Source organism: Xyrauchen texanus, chromosome 19, assembly GCF_025860055.1.
Source record: "Xyrauchen texanus isolate HMW12.3.18 chromosome 19, RBS_HiC_50CHRs, whole genome shotgun sequence".
NCBI lineage: Eukaryota > Metazoa > Chordata > Actinopteri > Cypriniformes > Catostomidae > Xyrauchen > Xyrauchen texanus.
Window position 1 is genome coordinate 44,269,696 of NC_068294.1, and position 16,923 is coordinate 44,286,618.

A 16,923-nucleotide genomic window follows, 5' to 3' on the forward strand; every position below is an offset into this window, starting at 1 on the left:
GCCATCGTTCTCCGGTTTTTCCTCCGTCATTGGGTTTATGTCCTTGGTCATCTGAAGTGTTTTTATTTTAAACTCGTTCACCGGAGCAGACGTCTGTGCAGGGCGACTGTGAGTTTCTGGTGAAACGCGCGCGGGGGCTTGTGACACTGGATCCGTATGGCGCAAAAGCCTGTGTCATCACCGCGCCCCCTACCCCACAGACTTCAACATAATACAGACAATAAATAAATTATGCATATATGTATTCATATACATGCAGATGATACTGTACTCCACAAACTTTAACATACTGTACAGATAATAGTCATGCATATGACCTCACTGCACACATAATTCATATGGATGACGTCAGTCCTCATGCATGACTCTCTGTATGCGTACACCTAATAGACCTCATGCATATGAAGGTCTGTTTGCATACAAACATAAAATACGAATATTTGCAAACCTAATATGGAATTATATATGTGCCACAATTCTTGCGCGTGCAGGATGACATATTGTACGCACACAAAGTAATTTTCACATATTTTGAGTGCTCAAAAAGTTATTTTAGATGCACAATATGATATTTTGAGTTCAGGAAAAATTTTCTGCATGCACAATATGAAATTTTGAGTGACCAAACAAATGTCTGCATGTGCGAGATGAAATTTTGAGAGCATAAAAAGTTATTTTGCACAAACTAGATGATATTTTTAGTGCAAGAAAAACAATTCTGCACCCAATGTGATATTTTGAGTGCACAAAATGTTTCTGTATGTGCATTAAGATATTTTGAGTGGAAGAAAAATTTTCTGCACCCAATATGATATTTTGAGTAAACAAAAACAATTCTGCACACACACAATGAAATTGAGTGCACAAAAAGTTATTTTGCACACACAAAATTATATTTTGAATGCAAGAAAAAAAATTCTGCACCCAATATTATATTTTGAGCACACAAAATTTTTTCTGCTCGTGCAAGATGATATTTTGAGCACACAAATGATATCTGAACTCTGCTTTGTAAAGCAATCATCTTGTGTACGTAGATATTTTTTGTGCACTCAAAATGTAATTTTGTGCATGCAGAATTGTGGCACAAATATAACTCCATATCCTAATGCCAATCCCAGGACATGCATAAGGCTGTATGGAACATAACTGTTTCCGCCTGTATGCAGAAAGGTGTTGCATCATCAGCATTGTGTATGCAGGTGGGTTTAGTGTCTGATGCGTGTGTTGTCATGTTCTTCTGTGCAGCATCGAGTGGAACGCAGAGAGGATGGCATCTGCCAGCTGACTCCTTTATGACATGTAAGTGTATAGATGAACTCACTGTGCATTGCCTTGTGATGTTTGTTTATGATGTTTTAATTGATTCTAATTAGGTTTTTATTGGTGCTTCCTGGTGCACAGATTCATGAATTTCCCGGAGCAGCCGGTGGTTTGGCGTGAGATTGCTGTGATAACGGCTGCGTTACGAACAGTCTGGACAAACATGCACAGTTTCTCTGAAAGATGCCACTAAAGTGTGCGTTTGAGTTTATCGTGTACCGTTGTTGAGATAAATATATGTTTGCATCAGTTACTGGTTTCTTGTGTGTTTGTAGGTGTTTTTGAGACTATTCCCGGTCCAGTGTAAGATGCTCTTGAGGGCCACAGAACAGTGTTTCAACACACTGGAGAAAGCTGAGATGCTGCTGCTGTTATTGAAGAGATTCCCAGAGTCTGTAGTTCAACACGGAGTGAGTGACACGCTAATCGCTGTAGCATCACCTGTTTCACTGAATGCACACCCTGTTTGACTTCTGACCCCTTTATCTCTGGAGTGGTGGTGGTGTAGTGGGCTAAAGCACATAACTGGTAATCAGGAGGTTGCTGGTTTGACCCCCACAGCCACCACCATTGTGTCCTTGAGTAAGGCACTTAACTCCAGGTTGCTCCGGGGGGATTGTCCCTGTAATAAGTGCTCTGTATAATACATTGGTACTCAGAAGGTTGCTGGTTCGATCCCCGCAGCCTCCACCATAGTGTCCTTGAGTAAGGCACTTAACTCCAGGTTGCTCCGGGGGGATTGTCCCTGTAATAAGTGCTCTGTAAGTCACTTTGGATAAAAGCGTCGGCCAAATGCATAAATGTAAATGTAAATCTCTCCCTCAGGTCAGTTTAGGAGGGTCACTCATAGAGGTGGAGAGTGTAGAGAATTCATACATGACACGCCTGTCAACTCTCTCTCACACACTCTCTCTCTCTCTCTCTCTATATATATATATATATATATTAGGGCGGTCGATTTAACACGTTAATTCAGTGCGTTTAATTTGACTAAAAATAACGTGATAAAAAAATCAACGCAATTAATCGCAATGGCCCCATATAATGAAGAGTCCTGAGAATGCTTGTAGTACCACCTGTTTACTCCAGGGGGCAGTGAGTGAAACTTCAGCTGTATGAGCAACACACAGTTTATACAGTGAACAAACACTTCAGCAGAACAACACAAACATGAGTTACATTCTTGCGTTCAAACACATGATGAAGCGCAAATCTGATCTAACAGATCTGAAGATGTGTTTAAAGATTGAGTATTAAACTATATTTAATGACACAGTGACATAATAATGTATGTTTATGATGCAACACACCCGAGACGCGACACAAGCATGTCTGACGCAGGTGTCCTTAAACAAGCCCTCATAATAAATCTAATAATAAAAACACACACACACACAGACAGACAGACACGCACACACACAGACAGACACGCACACACACAGACAGACACGCACACACACAGACAGACACGCACACACAGACAGACACGCACACACACAGACAGACACGCACACACAGACAGACACGCACACACACACAGACAGACACGCACACACACACGTACACACACAGACAGACACGCACACACACACAGACAGACACGCACACACAGACAGACACACACACACACACACACACAGACAGACACGCACACACACACGCACACACACAGACAGACACGCACACACACACAGACAGACACGCACACACACACGCGCACACACACACACAGACAGACACGCACACACACACGCACACACACAGACAGACGCACACGCACAGACAGACACGCACACACACACAGACAGACACGCACACACACACACGCACACACACACACACACACACACACACAGACAGACACGCACACACACACACGCACACACACACACACACGCACACACACAGACAGACACGCACACACACACAGACAGACACGCACACACACACACACACACACACAGACAGACACGCACACACACACGCACACACACACACACACAGACAGACACGCACACACAGACAGACACGCACACACACACAGACAGACACGCACACACAGACAGACACGCACACACACACAGACAGACACGCACACACACACGCACACACACAGACAGACACGCACACACACAGACAGACACACACACACACACACGCACACACACATACAGACAGACACGCACACACACACAGACAGACACGCACACACACACGCACACACACACACACAGACAGACACGCACACACACACAGACAGACACGCACACACACACAGACAGACACACACACACACACACGCACACACACACGCACACACACACACAGACAGACACGCACACACACACAGACAGACACGCACACACATCGTCTTATCAATGATGAACTCTTCTGCCACAAGAATGTAATGCATTTTAATTACCTGAATATTTATATATATATATATAATTGTTAAATATTTAAAGATAACTATGTACTATGTAATCGCATAAGTTAATTGCGATTAATTAATCGGGACACCATGTAATTAATTAAAATTGTAATTGATTGACAGCCCTAATATATAAATAGAGAGAGAGAGAGAAAATAAAGACATTGTTAAATAATTTTTATGAAATCTACACACATGTGAAACAAATGACATATTATTGAGGTTTTAAGTGTTCATATTTCATAGTTGTACTCCCTTCGTACTTTTTATTTATTGTGATTTTTTTATGTTATTTTTATGATTTTGTTTGTTTGTTTGTTTGTTTTAGTAATGAGAATCATCAATACATCATTAAAATTGGCAATTGACAAAGTAAGACGTCCGGATCTAGTAATGATCATTTAATATGCTTTAAATAAAGTAAAGTGTCCTGAAAATATTGTCTTAAAAAAAAGCTTAATTTTCCTAAATATAGGTTTTATTTTCTGTACGGAATATATATATATATAGAGAGAGAGAGATTTTTTTATTTTTTTTATTGTATTAATTTGGAGGTTGGAAACATTTTCTAATGATAATCACCCATAAATATAACATAAATATTCAACATTTAGACATATAAACTTTATTACACTGGTGAAAGAATGAGACATTCTGATTCTATTTTTTGAAACAAATGTATCAATAACTGACAGTTCTATGAAAGCATCTACTCAAGGTCATGCGTGACCATGATGTAACCACAGAACACCCCGTGACATAATGTTTATCTGTCGCTCTCTTTCAGGATGTGACCTTCTAGCATTAATCCAGAAATGTGTCTTCCTGCCGGTCTGCTGAATAAATACATGCACAAAGCTGCAGATGTGACGTCACACGGAAGCCCTCAGCGGACAGATACAGGGTAAATATATGCGATTTATTTTGTGACGGATGAATGAGTGACTTTTTGAGGAACAATAACAGTGCTAGATCCCCATTTATTATTTCAGTTCCGAATGAATTACTAGCAAACCACTTGCTGCATACTACAGTTATATATGCCTACTATTGTAAATCATATGTGTAAAACAAAGTGAAATATGCAGCAATAAACAGTAGTGATGACCTCATCATGTTACAGCTAATTCAGTGAGTAGCGTCCAGTTATTTAGCCGTTTTAATCCTGTTTTATAATTAAAGTGTTTCTATTTTGCTAGACTTCTCAAATAATGTTTTAAAAAAGGAGATTTTAACCCTTTAAGCTCAGAAGGGCCTCCGAGAAAAATAATAATCGTCAAAAAATTAATAACAACAATCTTGACCAACATTAAATCGGTGTTGTTTGAAAGTTTAGAAGCTCTTCTTTATAATGCATGTAGATATTATGACCAAAACTGAACAAGTGTTTTGAAATTTACTGATAAATCAGAAATGTTACGTTTTGATCATTTACAAAAATGTTTAAAAATTTCACTGTGCGTATTATTGCAATCAGTGAAAACATCAATCTGATCAAATATTCATGTGTCATATGTTGTTGGAAAGATCTTAAAGAGTAAAATACAACCAGAATATTTGTTTTACTCACAGACAAACATATAGCGAGTAACACTATAGTGAGTGTATTGTGTTGCTTATATGCTGCGTTTTTCACTTATAACTTCACAACATATAAACGAAACATTAAAATCTCACATATCATTATTTAGAGTCAGGTGATTATCTTTCAATCGAGTCCACACACAAGATAATCAGATGTATAGATCATTAGATAATCCACATGAAGCACAATGTTACATATGACCACCAGGAGATGGCACCAAATACACGACACAGACTCAATGATGACTCAAATGACACAGAATGAAACTCATTCTGTGAAATCTCATGACTAAAATCATGTCTGCATGCTATGCAAACCTTTAGTCATTGTTGTGTTTGCATGTGTAATTAGTTCTTATGTACAATTATTATCTTTTATTTGTTTGGAGATGTTTTTGGACACTATGATACATTATGTTTGTAATGTTGGAACTTTTGTCGTATCAACACAAAACTTTCCTCAGATACAGTTGACATGATTGTGAATGAAACAAAAAAGCTGTTTTTCTGAGCCTCCATAAGAAAAAATTCAATTTATATTTAACATTTTTGGGGATTTTTCAGCAGTTTTTAGACTGACAGTCTCAGAATGTATCATAATATATTATTTAAAAAAAATTAAAGTTTCTTTACAATGATACAAAACACTTGACCCTCCTTGTTTTTTGTTTTTTACTTATAAGCCTTTAATTTTGGGAATGCCACTGAAACAGGAAATCTTTAAAAACGTGTTCAGAGCTTAAAGGGTTAATATTATAATGGTAGTATGCCATTAACAAGCATAGCAATGATTGTTATTTCTCTCAGCCGCACAGGAAGTGGGCGGTCTGAAGTCTCCACGGTGGGGGCGGGGTCAGCGTCATGTGATTGACGGGCTGTCAGAGGAGTCGTCAGTGGTGACGGAACCGTGGGAGTGGCTGCTGGAGATGGTGGGCGTGGTCGGCTCGCTCTGTGATTGGCAGGGAGAGAAAGGAAGCAGGTGAGAATTTGAGCTGTGAGATGTAAAAAATATATATTTATCTCTCACTGTGAGTGTTTGTGTGTCACTCTTTCAGGGTGAGTTCATGGTGACACAAACAACGTAAAGCTCTTTTGTGATTTGTGCAGATATGAAACGCTTTTCCAGGGTTGGAGGAGGGTTCATTTATCAACATAAGGACGTAAACACGTTATATTTTTAAGTATCTGCATAACTCAAATTGGGGCTGGCGGTATTATGGTATGTACCATGCAACTGTAAAATGTGTCAACTGGTAGAATTTGTTGTATTATTTGACTGTGGTAGATGTGTTTACACTGTAATTATTAGGGATGGAATGATATATCTCATTTCAATATATCGCAAACCAAAAAAATGACAAACCATATTGTAGCATATCTCGATATTTCAAATTTCCGCCATTGTTTTCTGTCCATGTGATCATAAATGAAACAACCCGTCAAACTTCAAAATCTCTTTTGAGTTTTTATCTACACTGTTTACAGGGTTCACACAAGATCCTTAAAGTGCTTTTAGAAATATAAGTGCTGGAATACCTGGAACATCACCTTGTTTTGAGGAAAAGTGCTTGAGCTTAAATAAGATCGTTGCCTCCGTGTAATGTGTGTCCATCATAGATGAGGCGTCTTAATATCCGTTCTGTTCTTTACAGTTAGAAAATAAAGTAAAAATAATTATTAATTTTAATCTCAAGCAGCATGGGTGCACTAAAGAAACCGATTCTCGTTGATGTTCGCTGAACCGGGACACTGTGAGCCACTCGTTGAACTCTTAAAGTGACAGTAACCTTTTTTTTATAGTTTATTATACAAATGAATGTAAACTTTTTATTTTTACAAAGTTACATTTTTATTATAATAATGATGACAAAGAAATGATTAAAAACTAAATATACACTTTCACATACTTTAAGGATCTGTTCAGTTCTGTTTTTGTTCTGCATCTGATCAGCCGAATGTAGCGCACTATTTATGAAAGTTTATTTGTTTGTGATCTTATAGAGAAACTCTTCTTATTTAAACTTTGAGCATTAATATTGCATATTAAAGAAATGTATTTTGATGAGAAATTATAATGAGCATTTTTCGCAATAATATTTTCCGAAAATAAATTTATTTTGGTAATATTTTGTCATTTAAGTGAGATTATATCGAATCGTGAACCTCAGGTCGTATATCGAACAGAATTGTGACATAACCATATCATCCCATCCCTAGTAATCAGTGGGCAGGACAACTTTATGTAATTTACGTCATTATGAGAGTTTTTAACAAATAATTTAAATAATTAATTAAATGAAATCATATTGCTCATTAAATCCGTTAAACATTTGCATTTTTTTAAATTAAAAATAACGTGGTTGGAAAAAAAGATTAAACTAAACAAAAAACCAAGAAAATGTTATAAGTCCAAAAATAACTACAATAATAATAATAAAAAAATGCTCTAATTATTTTTAGATTTAGTTTGTTATATACTGTATATTATACAATTTTTTTAATTTACAATTCACATTCATTAAAGATTAAAAATGGTCAAAAATGTCAAACTAACAAAAACTAAACTCAATTTTAACGGCAAATGAAAAATAAAATAGAAATAAAAACGTATTAATAATTAAAAACTAAGAACCTTGTTTGGAACCGTCACTTTTGTAATATTAGTTGAAATGTTTCGATTCTTTTCTGTATACGAAGTGTTAAACGAATAATGTGAAGCTGTTTTTCTACTAATGTCAGGTGGTTTTATTTGTAATTTTAATTTGCATCAATATCCAGATTTTATACATTACAGTTATTTTATAAATAAAGCATTTTCCTTTAGAGTTCAATCCAAAATAACTTTATTGTGATATATTTGTTACATTGATTTAAAATGACTTTATCTTGATTTAAGATTTTGGTCTAATTTCAATCATAATTCATAATAAAATGTTACAAATTTGGTAAGAATATTTGTCCTTCAGCATTTTCTCTCAGATATTGACATGTTAGAGGAGTTTGCTTACCTCCGCACAACGGAAGGAGGGCGTGTCCAGCTAGAGCCGCTGCCCAATCAGGAGATGCTCATCAAGTAAGTCCCGCCCACATCACCTCCTGCCATTATTACCGACGGTTTCTCCCTCCTTTCTATTTCCTCTCTGCTTTTGCTTTGGACATAATAAATTGGCTCCAGGACAGGAAGATGCTTTGTTGAGTGTGCTATTTCTACCTGCTCTCTGATTGGCTCATTTCGGTCTGGTGACATCTGAAGCGCTCTGTAATTGGCTTGTTGACATTCTGATGTTCATTCCTGGGCATCTGCTCGTGAAAGAAGTGGTTTATAATCAGTTTTATGAGCTTTATCATGTCGTTTAAAGAGGAGTGGTTATGTCAGAGGTGTGAGGAAGGGGTTGATATTTACTGACTCAAAGTTGCCGTTCTTTAATTAAAGATATTTTTATTTTAGTTTCTTTGATTGGTTCAAAAATACATTTTTTGGATGAGGCATTTGTTCTTTGACCCACACGTCTGCAGTGGCATTGTGTCAGAGAATTAGAGAAGTGTTGTGAATTTAAAGAAATGTCAATTCTGTCATCATTTACTCACCCTCATGTGACTTTCTGTCTTTTATGAAGCACAGAATAAGATGTTAGGCTTTTGATTTACATACAAAAAAAATGGATGGTGAATTGCATTGGCGCACACAAAAAAACAACAACAAAAACACCATAAATATTGTTAATATGACTTACTTTTCACAAATAAAAAATACATTTACATATTCGTCTCCGGCTTGCTATAGCTCACATACCTGCCTCAAGAATGGACACGGAGTAGCCGTATAACACTTTTCCTTGAGCAGAATATTGCACTACAGATCGCCGAGTTTGTTCAAAGGAGAAGCGAGATGCATGGTTGCCAGATTGCACAAAATAAATTTAACATTAGACGGAATATTTCCAATTTGCGCAAGTATAAATCTCAAACTGGGGGTGTTGCGTCTCTTATCTGGCAACCTCGAGCGTGTTAAACACTTGTGGAGACGAGTGACGTCCCAATACAAGTTCTAATGAAGAAATATTCAAGGAAAAATAAAAACGCTTTTACGATAAATGAGCCGCAGGCCCCATTAAACCATGTGGCCCATGTCTGTTTTAGAGTCTCACCCTGTGATAACTGTGTTTTCTATGCATTGTGGCTGATTTATTTGTTGTATTTGACAGATTCAAAAGTCACGTCATTTTTATTTGCATAGCGTCTTTCACAACACGCACCGTTTCAAAGCAGCTTTACAGAAGTTCAGGCATCAACAAAAAATAAATCTGTAATATCTATAATGTCTTGGGAGTCGTCGTTGTGTAGTTTGATAAAATACAATTGTTAATCGTGTTTAAAAACAATTATTTAAATAATAATTGTATTTATTACCCCAGTGAGTAAGCCGAAGGCGACTGTGGCAAGGAACACAAAACTCCATTGTGGCAGGGTGGAGGGTGGGGCCGGGTCGTGATCCTACACACCTGGTCCCGTATTAGGCTAATCAAGCCTCCCGAGAGGGATAAAGGTCACCTCAGAGGATCGTGAGAGAGAGAGGGATCGTCTACGGACATGTCCATCATGTGTGTGTGTTTGTCTTTTGTTTAAGTTGGTAATTAAAATATTATTTATATTGACTGGTTTTCGCCTCCTCCTTTCCATTGACCCCGTTACACTGGTGCCGAAGCCCGGGAAGGAGGAGGGATGCCCTTCGCGGAGTCCTCGACACTGCCGTCCACTCAGGGGAGCGCCGCTGCCATCCACTGTGGGAGGGAGTAGACCGACCGCACGGACACGGTGAACGGCCGCCGTCCGTGAGGCGAGTGGGGACTGGACTCCCCGACCGCCTGGAGCCACTGCCAGGGGCGGAGGAGAGCCCTGCCGTCCCACAGAAACACGGAGGGGTCGATGGAAGACTGCCGTCCACGAGGGGAGGAGGGATGTGACTCCCCGACCGCCTGGAGCGGTAGAGCGGCTGCCAGGGGCGGAGGAGAGCCCTGCTGTCCCACAGAAACGCGGAGGGGTCGATGGAAGACTGCCGTCCGCGAGGGGAGGAGGGATGTGACTCCCCGACCGCCTGGAGCGGTAGAGCCGCTGCCAGGGGCAGAGGAGAGCCCTGCCATCCCCCAGAAACGCGGAGGGGTCGATGGAAGACTGCCGTCCACGAGGGGAGGAGGGATGTGACTCCCCGACCGCCTGGAGCGGTAGAGCCGCTGCCAGGGGCGGAGGAGAGCCCTGCCATCCCCCAGAAACGCGGAGGGGTCAATGGAAGACTGCCGTCTGCGAGGGGAGGAGGGATGTGACTCCCCGACCGCCTGGAGCGGTAGAGCCGCTGCCAGGGGCGGAGGAGAGCCCTGCTGTCCCACAGAAACACGGAGGGGTCGATGGAAGACTGCCGTCCGCGAGAGGAGGAGGGAAGTGTTCCCCGATCGCCTAGAGCGGTAGGGCTGCTGCCAGGGGCGGAGGAGTGTCCCCATGAGTCGCTGAGAACGCAGAGGGGCGTTCTGACCGCCGGGGGTCATGAGTCTGACTCCGGTCTGCCCGGGGAGAAGCGGCTGTCGTCCACCTGAGAGGGTGGAGTAGTGATCGAGGACCATGCAACGTTGTATCGGAGAACCGGCGAGTAGGTTTTTTTTTTTTTTCATCTCTCTCTCCACTCTCTCTCTCTCACTGCCGCTCTGTGTTGGCCTTTTCCCTCTCGTTTAAATTGTACAGTTTATTTTTGGTGAGGGGGGGGGGGTACTACACTGTTACAGGTAGTACCTACTTCTTCAAATGTAAGACTTTTACCGACCGTTATTTACTCTTGACACGTGGAACTGCACATTGAAGTAATTCTTTGGTATTGCGGGCATGGATCTGGCATTATCTGACAAAAAAATTCATGTGATGGTTTTCCATTTTTGGAATAGCACACTATACTATTGCTACTATTTCTGTGGTATAGATATGGCTTAATCTGTAAGAGTAGGGTGGTGATATGCTATTCCAAACTTAGCAGCTTTTTATTAGCCGGTTTTTTTGAACGTTCCCATATGCCATTGGCCCTATGTTGGATTTGTGGTTGTAAAGGATGCAGTACCATTTCTCACCACCAGTGTATTTTGTTGCTCTCTGAACTAATTTAATGTTCCATTAGAGTTACGCAAACACTGTTAGGTAATGGATAATGTGCTGTGTGCTTAACTTGATGTAGCAAAAAGCCTCCCAAATCACAAATCTATTGTTGACACATTTTAATGTACAAACACAGGTTTGATAACATGTCTGCCCATCAGAACATCCCATGTGAGAAACGGTAATATGAAGCACTTTATTTACCTCAGATACACATCAAATGCTGTTAACCATTGACCAAACCACACCGTGACATACACATGCACACACACCAGTACAAAAGGCTCAGGTGTGTGTGACTAGGCAACCATCACATTTTATTTGAGCTTATGGTCTCTTATCAAAGTATTAAAATACTATTATCTCATGTGCACATGTATCCTCACGTGTATTTATCAGCATGCAAAATAGTGCCACGTGACTTAAATAAATAAACATTTGCAGTGAAATGTAGCACCCTTTAGAGGTAACGGGGTAGAAATATTTACACGAAAATAAAAGTCCTTCACATAGCACATAAATGGGCAAGTCATATATCAAATGAAAGCTCTCACTCTCAGGAATGTGACTATATAGTTTCTTTTGTTGCTCTAATAGCACAGTTTGAAATATGTTTAAAAGGATCACTGTGGCAGGGCGGAGGGCGGGGCCGGGTCGTGATTATACACACCCGGTCCCTTATCAGGCTAATTAACCCTCTGAGAGGGATAAAGGCCGATGGCCAGACAGTGGTGCGACGAGAGCGAGATAGTTTACGGACATGTCCATCATGTGTGTGTTTGTCCCTACTCGGAGGCTTAATTAGCCTGATAAGGGACCGGGTGTGTATAATCACGACCTGGCCCCGCCCTCCGCCCTGCCACAATCACAAAGTGAAATATGATTTCGGTAAGTCATCAAATACATACGTCTCATGTATGCTCCGATAACTGCTGCTGTAAGCCCCAAATAGCCAAAAACTTTATGTCTGCTTTAAGCAATTTCTTTAAAAAAAAATGAGCCATTGTTGACTTGTCGGTGAGCTTGCTTACGTGAATAATTCAATGTTATATCTTAGATGTCCAGAACAAAATATACCATCAAGAAGAAAAGCATTCATAACAAATCATCCAAATTTATTTTTGACTATTGATGATAAAATGTAGCTTTGCAAAGGGGAGGGTCTCAGCTTTCTAATGACACCTAGATTGAGCTTGTAGTCCACTCAGAGGCCGAGATATTCAATGAAATAATGAGGGTGTTGCTTGAACTGAACATTAGACTGAATGTCTATGGACGAGCACATCTGTGAGGGGTAAAATGTGTTAGAGCGCCCCCTACAGTTCACATCTGTGAGGGGTAAAATGTGTTAGAGCGCCCCCTACAGTTCACATCTGTGAGGGGTAAAATGTGTTAGAGCCCCCTACAGTTCACATCTGTGAGGGGTAAAATGTGTTAGTCGCCCCCTACAGTTCACATCTGTGAGGGGTAAAATGTGTTAGTCGCCCCCTACAGTTCACATCTGTGAGGGGTGAAATGTGTTAGAGCCCCCTACAGTTCACATCTGTGAGGGGTATAATGTGTTAGAGCCCTCTACAGTTCACATCTGTGAGGGGTGAAATGTGTTAGAGCCCTCTACAGTTCACATCTGTGAGGGGTATAATGTGTTAGAGCCCCCTACAGTTCACATCTGTGAGGGGTAAAATGTGTTAGAGCCCTCTACAGTTCACATCTGTGAGGGGTATAATGTGTTAGAGCCCCCTACAGTTCACATCTGTGAGGGGTATAATGTGTTAGAGCCCCCTACAGTTCACATCTGTGAGGGGTAAAATGTGTTAGAGCCCCTACAGTTCACATCTGTGAGGGGTATAATGTGTTAGAGCCCCCTACAGTTCACATCTGTGAGGGGTATAATGTGTTAGAGCCCCCTACAGTTCACATCTGTGAGGGGTATAATGTGTTAGAGCCCCCTACAGTTCACATCTGTGAGGGGTAAAATGTGTTAGAGCGCCCCCTACAGTTCACATCTGTGAGGGGTAAAATGTGTTAGAGCGCCTCCTACAGTTCACATCTGTGAGGGGTATAATGCGTTAGAGCGCCTCCTACAGTTCACATCTGTGAGGGGTATAATGTGTTAGAGCGCCTCCTACAGTTCACATCTGTGAGGGGTATAATGTGTTAGAGCGCCTCCTACAGTTCACATCTGTGAGGGGTAAAATGTGTTAGAGCGCCTCCTACAGTTCACATCTGTGTATTGTGATGGAGATTTCTGCCATCAGAGTGAACAGAGCCAGAATTGCATGTTTACAAAGTCAGGTAAAAAAAAAAAAATTCTGTGTAATGTTTTTCATAATGTTATAAACATATACAATGTATGAATAATTTGAGCCTTTTCTCTTATTATTTAGGGGGTTCTCTGAACAATTGGACCAATTTTTTGCAATTAGTCCACAATACGTGTGAATGGTGAGCTTTTAAATTTTGAGTCTGAACAATTGCGGACGGCAGCACAAAAATGCACCAGAATTTAAGAGGTTTTAAGAGTGTTAAATCTTTTATGATACTTCGTTTCAGCCAGAATGCCGCATTAAAGGTTAGCTGCCTTTGTAAACAGTGAGGCCACGCACTACATTTTGGAACAGATCTCTTCCTTCAATGATTTCTGTTGCTCTTGTTTGTTCCTCGTCCGGATCGTTTTTGATGGTCCGCATCCTCTGTGATCTAATCAGACGTGTCTTTGGCCATCAGATTGTATTTTCAAACCCAATTACACCCATTATTGAGGCTGTTATAGCTCAATAAAACTATAATCCTTGCTGCCCTGAAACTGCCATCGACATCAGTTAAGCTTTATCTTCAACCCTGAATCTGCAGCAGAGGTTTATTGTTGTGTTCATTGCAGTTGTTTGTTTTTGTACCAGTCTGGAATTGGACTTACATGACAAAAAAGCAGCGTAACGTATTTAAAGGGATATTGAAGCAGTTATTCTGCAGTGACAAGCGGAAATCAACGTTAGATGTTCTACAATGTCAAACTCGTTAGAGACTGCGATTATTCTTAGAAAAAACCTCATGTATGTATCCAGTGTTTTCAGCTTTGGGCACTTTTATGTGGATTTATATAAAAAAATAACAGATTTCAACTTTGTTTGCTCTTCAAAGGCCTGCTAAGTACAAAACGGTCGCTTGTCAAGAAATCCGATTTTTTTTATCTTAAAATACTGAAATCTTTGGAGCCCCTTAAAGCACAGGAAGGAAATGTAGTTTTGTGTTCCCTCTCAGTAATTGTATTACAACCGAGTCTCATGGGATGAACGTTACTATAACAACATTTTTGTAAACTGACTGTGGCAGGGCGAAGGGCAGGGCCGGGTCATGATCCTACACACCCGGTCCGTATTAGGCTAATTAAGCCTCCATGAGGGATAAAGGTCGACTGCGGAGGATTGTGCGGGAGAGAGAGATCGTTTACGGACATGTCCGTCATGTGTGTGTTTATGTTTGTGTGCTTCAGTTTATTATTAATCTATTATTTATGTTGAAAAGCCGGTTCTCGCCGCCTCCTTTCCATTGACTCCTTTACACTGGTGCCGAAATCGGGGAAGGAGGAGGGATACGCCGTAGTAGAGTTCTCGCCACTACCGTCCACCCCAACGGAGCAGCCACGGCCGTCTGCCAGGGGACGAGGAGCCCAGCCACCTGAGGAAGATGGCCGCCGACCGCGAGGGGAGAAGAGGCTCCTAACCGACCGCCTGGAGCGGTCAGGGGCGGAGGAGTCACCTACCGGCTGCTTAAATGCGGCGGGGTTTGAGACCTTCGACCGCGAGCGGGGAGGGGCTCACTGCCGACCGCCTAGAGCGGGAGAGGGGTGGGGGAGACCCCTTCTGTTCCCCGAGAATGCGGCGGGGCGTTCCGTCCGCAAGGGGCTGGAGGTCTGCCCCTGATCCGCCCGGAGAGGTGCGGCTGTCGTCCGATAGAGGGTGGAGGAGTGGCCGAGGAACAAGCTACGGTGTATCGGAGAACCGGCTTTTCAACATAAATAATATTTTAATAATAAACTGAAGCACACAAACATAAACACACACATGACGGACATGTCCATAAACGATCTCTCTCTCCCGCACGATCCTCTGTTGTCGACCTTTATCCCTCTCGTAGGCTTAATTAGCCTAATACGGGACCGGGTGTGTAGGATCACGACACTGCCCCGCCCTCCGCCCTGCCACACTGACTTTAACATGCCGCGTTCTGTTTCGCTGCAGATTCCTAACACTATTGGTTAGGTTTAGGTTAAAGTTTTAGGTTAGGAAGGTACATTTTACTTATTAAATCCTTTGTATAATATTAACCTTAAAAAACTGGTCTGATGACAACACCATTACACTCGCTTTTTGCGCCCCCTACTGGACATTACACTCGGAAACTGCAGTGAAGTGTTGAATGAAGCACATAAGTTTGTTATGCAAAAATGTTGCGATGGTTAGTATGCCGAGCACGTCTGTGGAGAGGATTGACACTAGGGCTGGGACAACGATGACGTCGACGCAAAAAATACGTCGACGCAAAATATGCGCGTCGATTCGTCAGACCCAAAACAAAGATGGCGGCGCCGGCGAGTAGTAGCAGAGAGTGGCTCCTCAGACTATCAGAAGTGCAAGGCGGCATGCACTCGTTCCTCTAAAGTATGGGAATTCTTTAATTTAAAAGGAAACAATTCCGTGATATGTCGTCTTTGCAAAATGGAGATGGCCTTCCATTCTAGCACCACGGCAATGCACCAGCACCTGAAGAGGCGCCACCCGGGAGCAGTTGCAAATGACAGAGCACCGTAAGTTTTTCTTCAACTCCCCACTTTGCACTCGATGTTGGAGTAGGCTATAATACGTTGTCGACACCTAAAGTTTTCGCTTATAGCTATTAATAATGCGCTTATAGCTATGAATGTCGTGAAAAATACATAGAGGACACTAACAACGCGCTGACAGACAGGACCAAGCAGGTAACATTTAATAAAGTCTCAACTTTCAAATTTGGTCATTCAAAGAAAATTAAACCATAAATAGGCCGACTATTTTGTGGCTCTTTAATGTGTCGTGACAGATTGCCTCCGTTAAAGCTGCTCGTGAACCGATCATCTTTTCCTTGGTTAATTTATAGCATCAAATAGGCTAAACATGAATGTAGCCTACATCAGAAGGACTGTTGTTTTAACCGCGGAAAGACGTCAGTACAGTAGCCTACAATCCATTATTCAAATCCACCGACGTTAATCTTCTCTCTCCTGACTACTTTGTCGGACAAAAATGGCGTATTATGATTGATTGATCAGATCGCCAGTCAATCAAACTCCCGGCAAATGTTTTTTTTTAAACATTTTATACACCCCCCACCCCTGATGAAACCGGTATTACCGGTGTTGTCACAAGTCGATTAATCGAATCTAAATCGAATCAGACTGAAAAAAATTAATC

General features: G+C 41.2%; 1 long non-coding RNA gene across 1 annotated transcript; it reads left to right on the forward strand.

Moving 5' to 3' along the window:
- Window positions 1-11: 11 nt before the first annotated feature.
- LOC127659632 (uncharacterized) lies at window positions 12-7,176 on the forward strand. The gene is made up of 6 exons (XR_007972556.1): window positions 12-407; window positions 1,249-1,302; window positions 1,405-1,733; window positions 4,542-4,658; window positions 6,146-6,317; window positions 6,446-7,176. It is a non-coding gene; the product is annotated as an uncharacterized LOC127659632 (long non-coding RNA).
- The last annotated feature ends 9,747 nt before the right edge of the window (window positions 7,177-16,923 follow it).